This window comes from Pituophis catenifer, unplaced genomic scaffold, assembly GCF_029215685.1.
Source record: "Pituophis catenifer annectens isolate HBS135680 unplaced genomic scaffold, rPitCat1.0.hap2 SCAF_8, whole genome shotgun sequence".
Lineage (NCBI taxonomy): Eukaryota > Metazoa > Chordata > Lepidosauria > Squamata > Colubridae > Pituophis > Pituophis catenifer.
In genome coordinates this window covers 69,271,226-69,285,399 of record NW_027256888.1, presented here as the reverse complement: position 1 = coordinate 69,285,399, position 14,174 = coordinate 69,271,226, and positions in this window count along the sequence as shown.

Below are 14,174 nucleotides of genomic sequence, written 5' to 3'. Positions count from 1 at the left end.
AGGCATTGCATGGCGCATTCCATGGAGCTGAACCATTTCCTTGTCCAGATTAATCCTAGAGAAAATGCCTGGGCTGAAAGGCAAATGTCATTTTGTTAGTTTCTGGATTAATTTGGTCTCTCATCAGTGAATTTAATCACTGTTGACCTTAAAAGCCAGAATTTGCATTTATGTCCTGGTTTGGTTTTTTTTTTTTTTTTTTTTAGCAAAGATCAGTCAATTCATTCAATAAAACAGCAGTAAACATTCTAAAAGAACGACTGTCTATGTAAGATGCTAGATCTCCCATCCAAAACAATCAAACTATAGATGCAACATTGTATGTGTGTGCATGACTAGAATGGGAACTACAGCGTGTGAAGAAGTGACTTACCTTTGTTACTACGTCTCTGTTAGTAAAGTCTGTATCACCACAACTAATGGATGAGTTGGCTTGCAAAATTGTAGTCTGGAGTCTAGAATGCAAGTCACTGCAAGTCAAAGTTCAAAGGTTCCATTAAATCCTGTGGAGATTACTAGCCAAGTTTAAACTTAAAGCATCTATATTGTATTTTTTTTTTTAAAAGTCTTCTTTGAAAGTTTCTTCTGAAGAACTGAATTGTTGGCATTTGGAATATTAGAAGATTCCAGAATGGAGATTTTACAGTATCTTTACCCTGCCACGCCCACCAAATCACAGCCACCAAGCCATGCCATGCCCACCAAGCCACACCCACAAAGGCCCCAGATCCTAGTAACTAATGCTGGAAACAGAGGTGGGTTTCAGTAGGTTCTGACCAGTTCTGGAGAACCGGTAACGGAAATTTTGAGTAGTTTGGAGAACCGATAGTAAAAATTCTGACTGGCCCCACCCCCATCTATTCTCTGCCTCCTGAGTCCCAGCTGATAGAGAGGAAATGGGGATTTTGCAGTATCTTTACTCTGCCACGCCCACCAAGTCACAGCCACTAAGCCATGCCATGCCCACCAAGCCACACCCACAAAACCAGTAGTAAAAATTTTTGAAACCCACCATTGGCTGGAAACAATGAGTTGGATTATGCATTCATTATGCTAATCATATTATGATTTGCTGTTGGTTTCTATTAATACAACTTAATACAGCTTAATACATCTTAATAGCAATAGCAATAGCACTTAGACTTATATTCAGCTTCACAGTGCTTTACAGCCCTCTCTAAGCAATTTATAAAGTCAGCATATTGCCACCAACAATCTGGGTCTTTAATAATGGTTCAGTCCCAGCCAGTTTAGATGTTTACTCTTACAGTTAAATATTCCAGTTTAGTGTTACATATGGACTAAATGATATTTGAGATTAGGATGGGTAGACAAATCCAACTTCCCTCTCCCCTATTCCAGTTTTGGAAACATTAAAGGTATTTATATAGATCAACACTGCATATATTAAAACAGTAATTAACTTATTTGTGTTTTCCCTTACTACAACACAGTTCCAACTGATGTTCTATTTCTGCTATGAAAATTATTCCAAGCAAGTTATCATTTGGAGCGCTTCAGTATTTTCAGGGTAACTAGAATTAAACCTTTATTGTTTTGTATTTATTCCGTCTAGAAAGAATGATCATCAGAGTTCACGACTAGAACATTTAAATAATAAATATCAAGCAGGGGATAATGTTAGGGAGTGCTGGTGTAAAATAATAAAGATAGCTATTTTTTATTACATTGTTGTAAAACATATGTAATATATTAAATACATATATTCGTTCAATACAATGGTAAGAGCTGTGGTGGCGCAGTGATTAGAATGCAGTATTGCAGGCTAACTCATTGCCCACTGCCAGGAGTTCAATCCTGACAGGCTCAAGGTTGACTCAGCCACCCATCCTTCCAAGGTCTATAAAATGAGGACTCAGCAATATGCTATAAAGCACTATGAAGCAGTATTTAAATCTTAGTGCTATTGCTAGGTAAAGGTAAAGGTAAAGGTTCCCCTCGCACATATGTGCTAGTTGTTCCCGACTCTAGTGGGTGGTGCTCATCTCTGTTTCAAAGCCGAAGAGCCAGCGCTGTCCGAAGACGTCTCCGTGGCCGGCATGACTAAATGCCAAAGGCGCACGGAACGCTGTTACCTTCTCAACAAAGGTGGTCCCTATTTTTCTTTCATTTTTTACGTGCTTTTGAACTGCTAGGTTGGCAGAAGCTGGGACAAGTAACGGGAGCTCACCCCTTTACGCAGCACTAGGGATTCAATCCGCTGAACTGCCGACCTTTCGATCGACAAGCTCAGCGTCTTAGCCACTGAGCCACCGCATCCTGAGTGCTATTGCTATTGCCCAGCAAACATGGCAGCTATCACCACATTACCAAAAATTTTCTTTAATGTGCAATGAATATAAAAGTTATCTTGAGATTTATTTATTTTTTAAAAAACCCTTTCCCAATGCCTCCAGGCCTATAGCAAAAGGGATGAAGTATTTGTAAGAGATCCCTCAAAATCAAAAGCTTCTTCTTTACATATCTCCACACTGGGGTGGGCTTGCCTGGTGACATCACTGCACATGTTCAGACACTGAAAGCACATCTTGTTCCTTGCACGCTAGCAAAAAAAAGATCTCCAGCAGATTTTTTTCCCCCTGTACTTAATTACAGTCACAAACAAAGAGTAGATCCACCACAGCTTGTTTCTGCTCCTGGCTTGTTTTTTTGTGGCAAAAAAAATTATTACGGCATTATTATTTTTTTAAAAAAAATTGCCACATGGTGCTTGGATTTTTTTTTTTTAAAAAAATATCTTCTGGGAATCAAATTATGTCAATTGAGTTTATTCACTTTAATGCAGGGTGCTCTGTTGGTAACGTTTTCTATGTAGGCTGCACCACTTTTGCAGGGCTAACACATATTTTTATGAGGGCAAGAGACAAAAATAGTGAAAATGCTAGAGAGGAAATTTTAAAAGCCTACTGTGCGTCATGAAGTGGAATCTTAAGCCCAAGGAGAATTGCCTCTATGCTTCCTTCTTTCCCTCAAATATAAACATTATCGCAGTGAGCAGACGCCAGATTTTTAACATAATACAACTCTCTCGTTGTAATTCCCAAGAGATTTCTTTAAGATGACAAGCTTACTGTTTTGGGGTTCTAGCTTAGAACATCTCATTTGAAACATGAACATTATTATTGGGACAGTATGTGAATGTTTTCCTTTCCAATGTTATCTCGTTAGTTATTTGTATAAGTAGAATTTTCAAGTTATGCTGAGCTTCAGAAATCTTAGGCATTTGAAGAGGGCTAATTAACTCCCACTTGGTTGTATCTTATTTTATTTTCAGGATTTTTGTTCTGTAACTCCCAGAACCCTTTTTACTTCCTTTTTAAAAATAGGACTACCGTATTTTTCGGAGTATGAGATACACCTTTTTCCCCCCAAAAAAGAGGGTGAAAATCTGGGTGCGTCTTATACTCCGAATGTAGCTTCCCCAGCCTCCCAAACGGAGATCTCAATCTGGGTCTGACCCTGGAAGGATGAAATCTTTTACGGACCTTGGAAGGATGGAAGGCTGAGTCAACCTTGAGCTGGTGAGAATCGAACTGCTGGCAGTCGGCAGAGTTAGCCTGCAATACTGCATTCTAACCACTGCGGCACCATGGCTCTTGTTGGTGATGATGATATTATCCATTCAGTCGTGTCCGAATCGTGGTGATTCTATAGGCCAGATCTCTCCATGTCTTCTGATCTTGTTCTACTTCTTTGAGTTGTTCTACACTCTGGCTGGTGTCAGCTTGACGGTGTCCAGTCACCATGTTCTTTGGCAGCCTGGCTTCCTTTCACCGCTTCCAAACATAATCTTGTGGCCCATCAGCAGCCTGTGCAGCTAGTAGCTGATTCTGACAGCAAGGAGGCTGGTGTGGTGCTGCGCCAGCAGCCTGTGCAGCTAGCACTTGAGTCGGACAATGAGGAAGCTGGAGAAGATGTGGTACCAGAGGCAGGGATTCAGCCAGGGCCTTCAGAACCTCCAAAAGCTCCTTTAAGTGAAGAGGACGAAGAGGAGGAGCCTTTTCTCGATACATGGGCACGCAGAGCTGCCAAAAGGCAGAAGTGGCTCCTCAGGTGGAGGTCTCCTCGAGATTAAGACTTGGGGCTAATTGGCCACTCCCTTAGCCTATTTAAGGAAGGAGGACGACTGAGGCAATTTGCAGGGAACAACTTCGTTCACTCTTCTTCGTGCCTTGATCTTAGTTCTCTGCAAATTGCTTCTGGGCTTTCTGCCAACCATAGTAAGATTACGATTATTTATTCTTTGGATTCTTGTAGGCTGTTAAGAAAGTTAATTAAGAGCCTTCATTTGAAAAAGACTGATTTAATTTAGTAAACTAAGGTTTGTACAGACTTTGTGTGTGCTGTGTTCTTTGGGGTCCATAGCTGGGGCAGAACACATAATTGCTTTCTCTAATGATTTCCCTGCATGACATGGCCAAAATCAGTGAGACGCAGTTTTGTGATTTTTGCCTTCCAGGGACACGTCTGGTGTTATGTTCTCCACTACTTGCTTCTTCGTCACTTTTGCTGTCCAAGGAATACACAGGAGCTTTCTCCAGCACCACATCTCAAACAGGTCCATTTTCTTCCTGTCTTGCCTTTTAAAGGTCCAACTTTCACAACCATGGATCGCTACAGGAAGCACAATACAGCAGACTAACCTACATTTGTTTGCAGGCTGATGATTTTGCTTTTCCATATTCGGCTCATGTTCATTATTGCTGCGTGACCCAGTGCAATCTGATGTTTTATTTCCGGGGCTGCATCGTTTGCAACTAATATTAACTCTAACTATGTTCACAGAACATGCTTAGCCATAGCTAACTTAATTATGGTTTACTCAACCCAATTTTCTTTCTTTATTTGACACACACAAGCAAACCATAAACAAACCACATGGCTGATTCCATGCAATATGTTAAACTAAAATGTGAGCTAGTTAGTACATACTACAGTAAAAGAGAACCTCTGACATGCATGTCAAGGGTGACCACAATGTTTTGGATGACATACCAACTTTCACCAACATCTGAAAACAACTGCAGCTAGTCCTTGACTTACGATCACAGTTGAGCTCAACATCTCTGTTGCTAAGTGACATTTGTTCAGTGAGTTTTGCCCCATTTTACGATTTTTCTGGCCATAGTTGTTAAGTGAATTACTGCAGTTGTTAAGTTAGCACCATGGTTGTTAAGTGAATTCAGCTTCCCCATTACTTTGCTTGACAGAAAGTCTCAAAAGTGGATCACATCACCCCAGGACACTGCAACTGTCATAAATATGAATCAGTTGCCAAGAGTCTGAATTTTGATCACATGACCATGGAGATGCTGTAATGGTTGTAAGTGTGAAAAATGGTCATAAGTCACTTCTTTTCAGTGCCATTCTGATTTTGAAGGGTCATTAAATGAAGTTTCGAGGACTACCTGTATTCTCAGAATGACAACCCATTCTCACACAATTTTCGGAAGCTGTGGGAATGGGTTGTGCTCTCATGCAGCCTCTGGAACAGTGATGGCTAACCTTTTCTGGACTGAGTGCCCAAAGCGTGCCCGAACCCCCAAAATGCAATGTGGGTGTGGCCCTTGTGCATGCACACACGGCTCCTGCATGGGCCCCCCATGCATGCATATGCGGCCTCCCCGCATGCATTGCACTCATGCGCACGCAGCCCCCTGAATTCACCCTGCCTCCCACATATGCCTGCCTGCCTCCTGCATGCTCCCCACCCCCTGCGCATGTGCAGCAGAGACAACCAGCTGGCTGGTGGGAGGCGTGTGCGCATGCATGTCGAAGCTGAACTGGCGACGGCTCACGTGCCCACAGCGAGGGCGCTGCGTGCCACCTGTGACACGCGTGCCATAGGTTCGCCATCGCAGCTCTGGAACCTCCAAAAATCATACGATAATGGGGTGTACTTTCACACAAGTTTTCAGAGATTTTAGGGCGCTCAGAAAAGCATTTTCCAAAACTGCTTCAAGAATGAAGACTTCCTGTGACCCGAGCTATCCCAATGTGCCTGTGTTTTATTTTTTAAAAATAGGTGAACGTTCAAAGAATTGTTTCTCTTTTGTTTGGATGGGTGTAGGCATGTATGATACACCAACAGAATCAAATGAGGCATTTTCTGAATTTTTGACCCACAGAACCCAAAGCGCTCGCCGTCACTGCCATAGTATATAACTGTGAACTAGCCTCTATTTCAGGGGTCTCCAACCTTGGCAGCTTTAAGCCTGGAGGACTTCAACTCCCAGAATTCCCCAGCCAGCTTTGCTTCTGGGAGTTGAAGTCCTCCAATTCTGGGAGTTGAAGTTCTCCAGGCTTAAAGTTGCCAAGGTTGGAGACCCCTGCTCCAGGGGTGAAATCCAGCAGGTTCTGACAGGTTATGGAGAACTGGTAGTGGAAATTTTGAGTAGTTCATGGCAAATGGCACCTCTGGCTGACCCCAGAGTGGGGTGGGAATGGAGATTTTGCAGTATCCTTCCCCTGCCATCCCCACCAAGCCACGCCCATAGAACCGGTATTAAAAAAATTTGGATTTCACCACTGCCCTGATCTAGTTTGTCATCCGCCTTGCCCCTCTGCTTAAGAGGCCAAGGTCGCGGCCTAAGCTCTGCTGCCTTAGCCCACAAATTCTGATAAATAAAAGCTTATAAAAGATCAGGGTTTCCCCCCGCTTCTTCTAAAGCCATCTCCTCAGGCCTGAATATGCTGTCTACCTGCATTACAAGAGAAATCAATAAAAATGTATTCAGTGGTTGCTTAAGGATCAGAGTTTTATTAGGATATAAACCACCAGTGATTCAGAGCACTCCTTCAGTGGGAATCTCATTCCTGGCATGACAGATAAGCCGTGATTGGTTTGTCATGCTGCATTTTGATCAATTGCTATTCCACCGTTGTCCCTGTTAAGCTGTAATTAACATTATGTGCTTATTGATAGCTGCAATTCCTGTCTGACATCCTATAAAAGTGCATTTAGTATATAATTATTTTGGGGTTCAAGTGATGAGGTAATATTGATACCATACTCACTGGTATACAGTAAGACTCCAGAGCTTGCTAGTCATAGAAGAGTTGGCATACATTTTTTTTTTAAAAAAAAGCTATTTAAGGAAAAACGTATACTTTGTGGGGTTTACTTTTTTGTGATTCCAGTTCAATATATGAACCATGCATACCAGAGACCTGGTGAGGCAAACAATTGTAAAAAAGATGTAAAAAAGATGTTGAGACTCTAGAAAGAGTGCAGAGAAGAACAACAAAGATGATTAGGGGCCTGGAGGTTAAAACATGCTGGAACTGGGTATGTCTAGTTTAATGAAAAGAAGGACTAGGGGAGACATGATAGCAGTGTTCCAATATCTCAGGGGCTGCCACAAAGAAGAGGGAGTCAAACTATTCTTCAAAGCACAAGAGGGCAGGACAAGAAGCAATGGGTGGAAACTAATCAAGGAGAGAAGCAACTTAGAACTAAGGAGAAATTTCCTGACAGTTAGAACAATGAATCAGTGGAACAACATGCCTGCAGAAGTTGTGAATGCTCCAACACTGGAAGTTTTTAAGAAGATGTTGGATAACCATTTGTCTGAAGTGGTGTAGGGTTTCCTGCCTGGGCAGAGGGTTGGACTAGAAGACCTCCAAGGTCCCTTCCAACTATGTTATTCTATTTCTAATTGTAATTCACCAATGAGAGATATGTGTTTTAATGTATTCCATATAGAGTTAAATGTGCATTGTTAACTAGCTTCAGAAACAGATTGTCTGCTTTATTTTCCATCTCAGCAGATGCTGTTTTCCATCTGACTCCAGACTAAGCGTGATGAAGTGGCAGCATCTCCTAACTAAATAAAATTGGAAAAAATCCAGAGCTCTTTTCCCAACTATGAAGGTTAATTCAGAAAGAGTCTGTCTAAAACGAACTGTTGGCTCTCCCAATGTTAGGATAATGCATACATCAAATATTTGCACTGTGATATTGAATTTATTTTTTAAAATAGGTTTTTGCATTTATTATTTTGAGTAATTGCTCCTTTTATTTATTACCAATTTGTTTAAGGTTATTTTCTTGTTTTCTTGTAAACCTATGAGCTTAATTATATAAATATAATACAGTAAATCATTTCCCTCATATTTTACTTCTTCATAACTTATTTTTTTTTCTTTTTTTCTTTCTTATACCTTTAGCTTTCTGTTTGATTTTTCTTTTTATGCTTTTCTTTATTTTACTTTAGTATACACACAGTACATACATATGCATATACATATGCATACACCACATCAGTGGTGGGTTTCAAATTTTTTTACTACCGGTTCTGTGGCTGTGGCTTGGTGGGCGTGGCTTGGTGGGCACGGCAGGGGAAGGATACTGTAAAATCTCCATTCCCATCCCACTCCAGGGGAAGGTAACTGCAAAATCCCCATTCCCTCCCCAATCCAGGGGAAGGATACTGCAAAATCTCCATTTCTTCCCGATCAGCTGGGACTCGGGAGGGAGAGAATAGGTGGGGGCGGGGCCAGTCAGAATTTTTACTACCGCTTCTCTGAACTACTCAAAATTTCTGCTACCGGTTCTCCAGAATTGGTCAGAACCTGCTGAAACCCACCTCTGATATACATATACATATACATATACATATACATATACATATACATATACATATACATATACATATACATATACATATACATATACATATACATACGCACACACATATACACATATACACATACATAGACTTAAATCACAATTAAGTAAGCCATGATTTCATGTGCTAAGTGAATCCACTTTTGATGGTTTGTATTAACTGAAGTTGAATAATAATACTGAAGTAAAATTGTTTCCAGCAAACTTTGAAAACCCTTGATTTGTATGGATATCCTGAGGAAACTTTGCATTCCAAATATCAGTAATGTTCTGAATTGGTTTCTAAATATAACCTGACAGGCTTCTATCAGATAAATCTAGCTGAAAATGTAGAGGTATTAAAGAGATTTTGTTTTTAAAGCCCCTATTTATGTTCCAAACATGATGTTTCCGAAATATATCATTCTGTGATTTTTATAATTGAATATAACAAACAAGGCAGAGAAGACTACCAGATTTGGACTAAAAAATTGGGCTGATCAAGAGATGACTGAAATGGGAGACCAGAAAAATTAACTCTTTGTTCCAATATAGTGGAAATCTGGAATGTTTTCAGCTCAGATCTGGTTGTCAAAATTTAATCTTTCAGAGAGAAAAGGAAAAATCAGGACTATTTTTCTACAGGAACTCCTCAACTTATGACCACAATTGAGTACAAAATTTCTGTTGCAAAGCGAGACAGTTGTTAAGTGAGCTTTGCCCCATTTTACAACCTTTCTTGCCACAATGTTTAACAGTTGTTTAAATTGATAACGTGGCTATTAAATGAATCTGGCTTTCCCATTGCCTTTGCTTGTCAGAAGGTTGCAAGAGCATGTCTGTGATGCTAAGGTATGGCTCCTTTATCAGTCCTACTTATAGGTGGTCCTCGACTTATGACTACAACTAAGCCCAAAATTTCTGTTGCTAAGCAAGACAGTTGTTAACTGAGTTTTGCCCCATTTTACAACTTTTTTTTTTTTTTTTAAATTTGATTTATATGCCGCCCTTCTCCGGAGACTCAGGGCGGCTTACAATGTGTTGAGCAATAGCCTTCATCCTTTTGTATATTTATACAAAGTCAGCTTATTGCCCCCACAAACTGGGTCCTCAATTTACCTACCTTAGAAAGGATGGAAGGCTGAGTCAACCTTGAGCCTTGGCGAGATTCAAACCTGCAGTTTTGCTACTGTTGTTAAACTAATCTCTGCAGTTGTTGTTAGTAACATAATTGTTCAGTTAATCTGGTTTCCCTATTGACTTTGCTTGTCAGAAAGTCGCAAAAGGTGATCACATGACCCCGGGGCATTGCAACTGTCATAAATACATGCCAGTTGCCAAGTATCTGAATTTTGATCATGTGACCATGGGGATGCTGAAATGGTCATAAATGTGAAAAACAGTCATAAGTCACTTATTTTTCAGTGCCTTTGTAACTTGGAACAGTCACTCAACCAATATAAATTGAGGACTACCTGTCATTGTCTCCTTAAATTAAATTCAGCTGATAATCAACTAGGTTAAAAACCATTTCTAAGTTCGCTATATTCCTGCTATCTCCATGACTGCATTCAGTGTGATGACATTTCAGTGCCGTCATACCATCTTGTGAGATCTCGTGTGAAAATATTGAAACCTTGCGAGATGTACTTATTTATTTAACAACATTTTAGCTACCCTCTGTCTAATGGCACTTTTTTAAAAAAATGAAAACATTAAATTTGGAGAGCTATTTAGGGAGATGGCAATTCCCTTCCACCCGTGGCTGTCATTTTATGGACTCCTACTGTGTTTTTAATCCATTTAAGAATGCTCAGTAGATTGCACAAAATTGCGATCCATTCAGCTGTTTTGCTTACAAGCAGGTACATGATATGGTTTATTATTTAATTAACACATGGGACAGATGCAGATATTACAGATAATGTAGGAAATTGAAATGAGCAATCTACTACAAGATGTATTTGTTATTATTGTTTATTTCCCCCCAGGTAGCAATCAGGAAACAAAATTGAACAAAAGATAATGCAAAATTTAAAAAATTGTTAACTAATGAAAACCTGGCTAAAAAGCAATGACTTTTTTCCCCCTAAAAAGGCAGAGTGGAGGCTCAGCATAACCCACCATTCCAATCTCTTACCTTGTAAGCAAAAGTGAGAATACACTTTCATGTGATCAAGATTTCCTACCAGAGAGAAGTTGTAATTTGAAAGTTTGAATGGTCTCCTCAAACCTGTCCCAGTTTAGGCATTCAGGAAAGAAAGACCCTTGACTCCATTTGTAGTGAAAGGTGTACTTTTACTGAAGATAAGTGGTTATAGCATAGCAAAGCCAGATCTGAGGAATTTCCGTGTAAACTTGGTAATTTTCCATTCTCCCTCTTGGTCATCTTGATGATGTCCAATAAGGTTCAAACTAGGTGTTTTGGTAACAGTTCCACATTTGGTGCCTCTTTGGTATTCACATTCTTTTCCCAGTCTCGTGTCCTTGGATCTCTCAACTATTGTCTCTGGTTGGCACAGTAGTGGTTTCAATTTAGTTTGCTACCGGTTCGCTCATGCACTCGTGCGCTCATGCTCGTGTGCTGCTTCTGCACATATGCAGAAGCATCCGGGCGGGTGGGCGGAGCCTCCCACCACCGCTACCGGTTCGCTCGAACCGGGGCGAACCAGTAGCAACCCACCACTGGGTTGGCACCTCTGGTTCCTGTCACCCCTCCTCTCTATATCCTTCCATTTCCCCCTTCTCCACAGTTTATGGCCAGGCTAACGTCAAAGCGAAGCTGAAGCAGTTAGATTGCAGATCTGACAGGTCTTTTTTTATCCAAAACAGACAAAGAACCCAACAACAGTCGATCCAGATAAAAACAAAATGAAACAGTGGTGAAGATTCTAGCCCTTTGTTTCCCTTCCTTAGCAACTTTTCAAATGTGTGGACTTCAATTCCCAGAAATCCACAGGCTGGCTGGGAAAATCTGGGAATTGAATTAGGCACCCATTTTAAAGTTGCTAAGTTGCTAAGATGGAGAAACCCTGTTCTAACATGTGTTACTTTTTGGGATATATCTGGAGAGCTGTTATTTTAAAAATGTACAGTCAATTATACGAGCCCAAAGTTTCAAGTTTTTAATCTCATTGTGCTTAAATTGTAAAGGGCAACGATATTTTTTGTCTCCAGTTTAATATTTCCTTTCCAGTCTCTGGAATTCTTTTTAAATGATGGCTCTTATCTGACCTACTTTTCTGGCTCTCTCACGTGTTCTTCCCACCTACAGTTTTTCCATCTGCCAGGCATTTTTAGATCAGAAGAGCTTCTTAAATATTTTTAAATGCCAGGTAGTTTTGCCTGAATAGCCTGGATCTACTTTTAAGGGGATGATATTTTATTATTTTAAAGAAAGGGCATCATTCACAAAGAGCTTCTTTTATTCTTAAAGTAGAAGTGCCCACAATTAAAAAAAAAAAAGGAAATAGCCACATTGCTGACCTTGGAAGGATGAAAGGCTGAGTCAACCTTGAGCCTGTCAGCATCGAACTGCTGGCAGTCGACAGAATTAGCTTGCAATGCTGCATTCTAACAACTGCACCACCGCAGCTGTTTTATAAAGTGCATCAGCCTAGGCCTTACAGAAACCATGATATATGACTCAACATATTGTGTGAACCCATTTTATGCAGTAAACAAGTACTAACAAACCCAGTCAGTGTGGGATTGGACGTATTCTTTACTACACTCCTGTTTTGGATTAAAAACAATGAGCAGAAATTGTAAGGAAGCAGACTGTGGTTGGTTTATGATAATATAAGAGAATGTGATAATTTACTGTCTTATCTCTCCTCCTTTGATCAAGAGATTGGATGAAATTACCTCCAAAATGCTGCCAGTTCCAGAATTTAAATTAAAACAACTTTCAAGGTGCTGGTGCTCACCTATAAAACCCTACATGGCTTAGGCCCAGGGTACTTGCAGGATCATCTCCTGCCATCCTCCCATCGTCCTGTGAGCTCCCACAGAGCGAGCCTCCTCAGGGTGCCGTGCTGGCGGCCCCCAGGAGTAGAGTGTTCTCTGTGGGAGCGCCGACCCTCTGGAACGGGTTGCCCACCAGGCTTAGGACAGCCCCTGACTTCCTCTCCTTCCGTCGCGAACTGAAGACGTGGCTCTTTCATCAAATGGGCTGACCCATTGGGGGATTTTCACATTGAAATAATTTTAAGTAATTTTTAATTGGATTTTTAATTTTTATGTAATTTTCGAATTTGTTGAATGTCTCTTTGTAAGCCGCCCTGAGTCCTTTGGGAGAAGGACGAAATATCAATTACATAAATAAATAAAATAAATAAACTTCCAAATCCATAGGTTTATCAAGGAGGAAAGTATATTCGTCAGGAATAGTGCAGGGTTGTTAGAAAGACTTTAATGACATCTAAATCTGTTTGCTCTATTGCAAGGCTTACTGCCACGGGTAGTCCCTGATTTTCAACAATCTGCCAAAAATAGCAAAGCCAACCAGATTACCACATGATGGAATGCAACCCTGATCCATTGTTACTACTTACTTAAAAGGTAGCCTCCATCCAGGCAAAAGCAGAGAGTAAGTAACAACATTGCTGCATCTCATTCATTGCCTGGCCAACCTCATATATTATTCTGCAGGCAGCATTGCCTGATACTCCAAGTCTACATTGCAAGAGTATACAGACAAGGTATCTTTTGGCTCTTGTTCATCTGATCGTTGTATGGGTTTCATTTGCTGGGGTCAAATTCAGCTGGTCTTTGTAGATATGCAGGTAATCAAACAAAAAGAGACATTTCTTTTATCTGGGAAAGAGGCTTTGCCAACTCTAGAAGAATTTCATTAAAATGCAGCATATTATTCATGTGCTTCACACACACACAGCCACACGCACTCGCGTAGAGGGTTACTGTGACAACCACAAAACCTATAGGCAGCAAACTTTTCGGCCATGGGAAGGCAGGTTTTCAAGAAGGCACATGAACCCAATAGCATGGCTGCAAATAATCTTCAACCATGAATAGTTTGGGTCAGTGGTGAAATCCAATTTTTTTTTACTACTGGTTCTGTGGGCGTGGCTTGGTGGGTGTGGCAGGGGAAGGATATTGCAAAATTTCCATTCCCACCCCATTCCAGGGGAAGGATACTGCAAAATCCACATTCCCTCCCTACTCCTGGGGGAAGGATACTGCAAAATCTCCATTCCCACCCCACTCCAGGTGAAAGATACTACAAAATCCCCATTCCCTCCCCACTCCTGGGGGAAGGATATTGCAAAATCTATTTGCCGAACTACTCAAAATTTCCACTACTGGTTCTCCAGATCCTGTCAGAACCTGCTGGATTTCACCCCTGGTTTGAGTGATGTTTACCTAAAAAGTGTGGGGATGAGGGGAAGATTCATGTAGCAAAACGATAGCATTGCTCTCTTCTCGGGGATAAATGTTTCATATTTTCCAAAGGCGCTTGGCTGAAAAGAAAAGGCAATAGAATGACAACTCAGTAGCACCATATAGTAAATAATTAATTGAT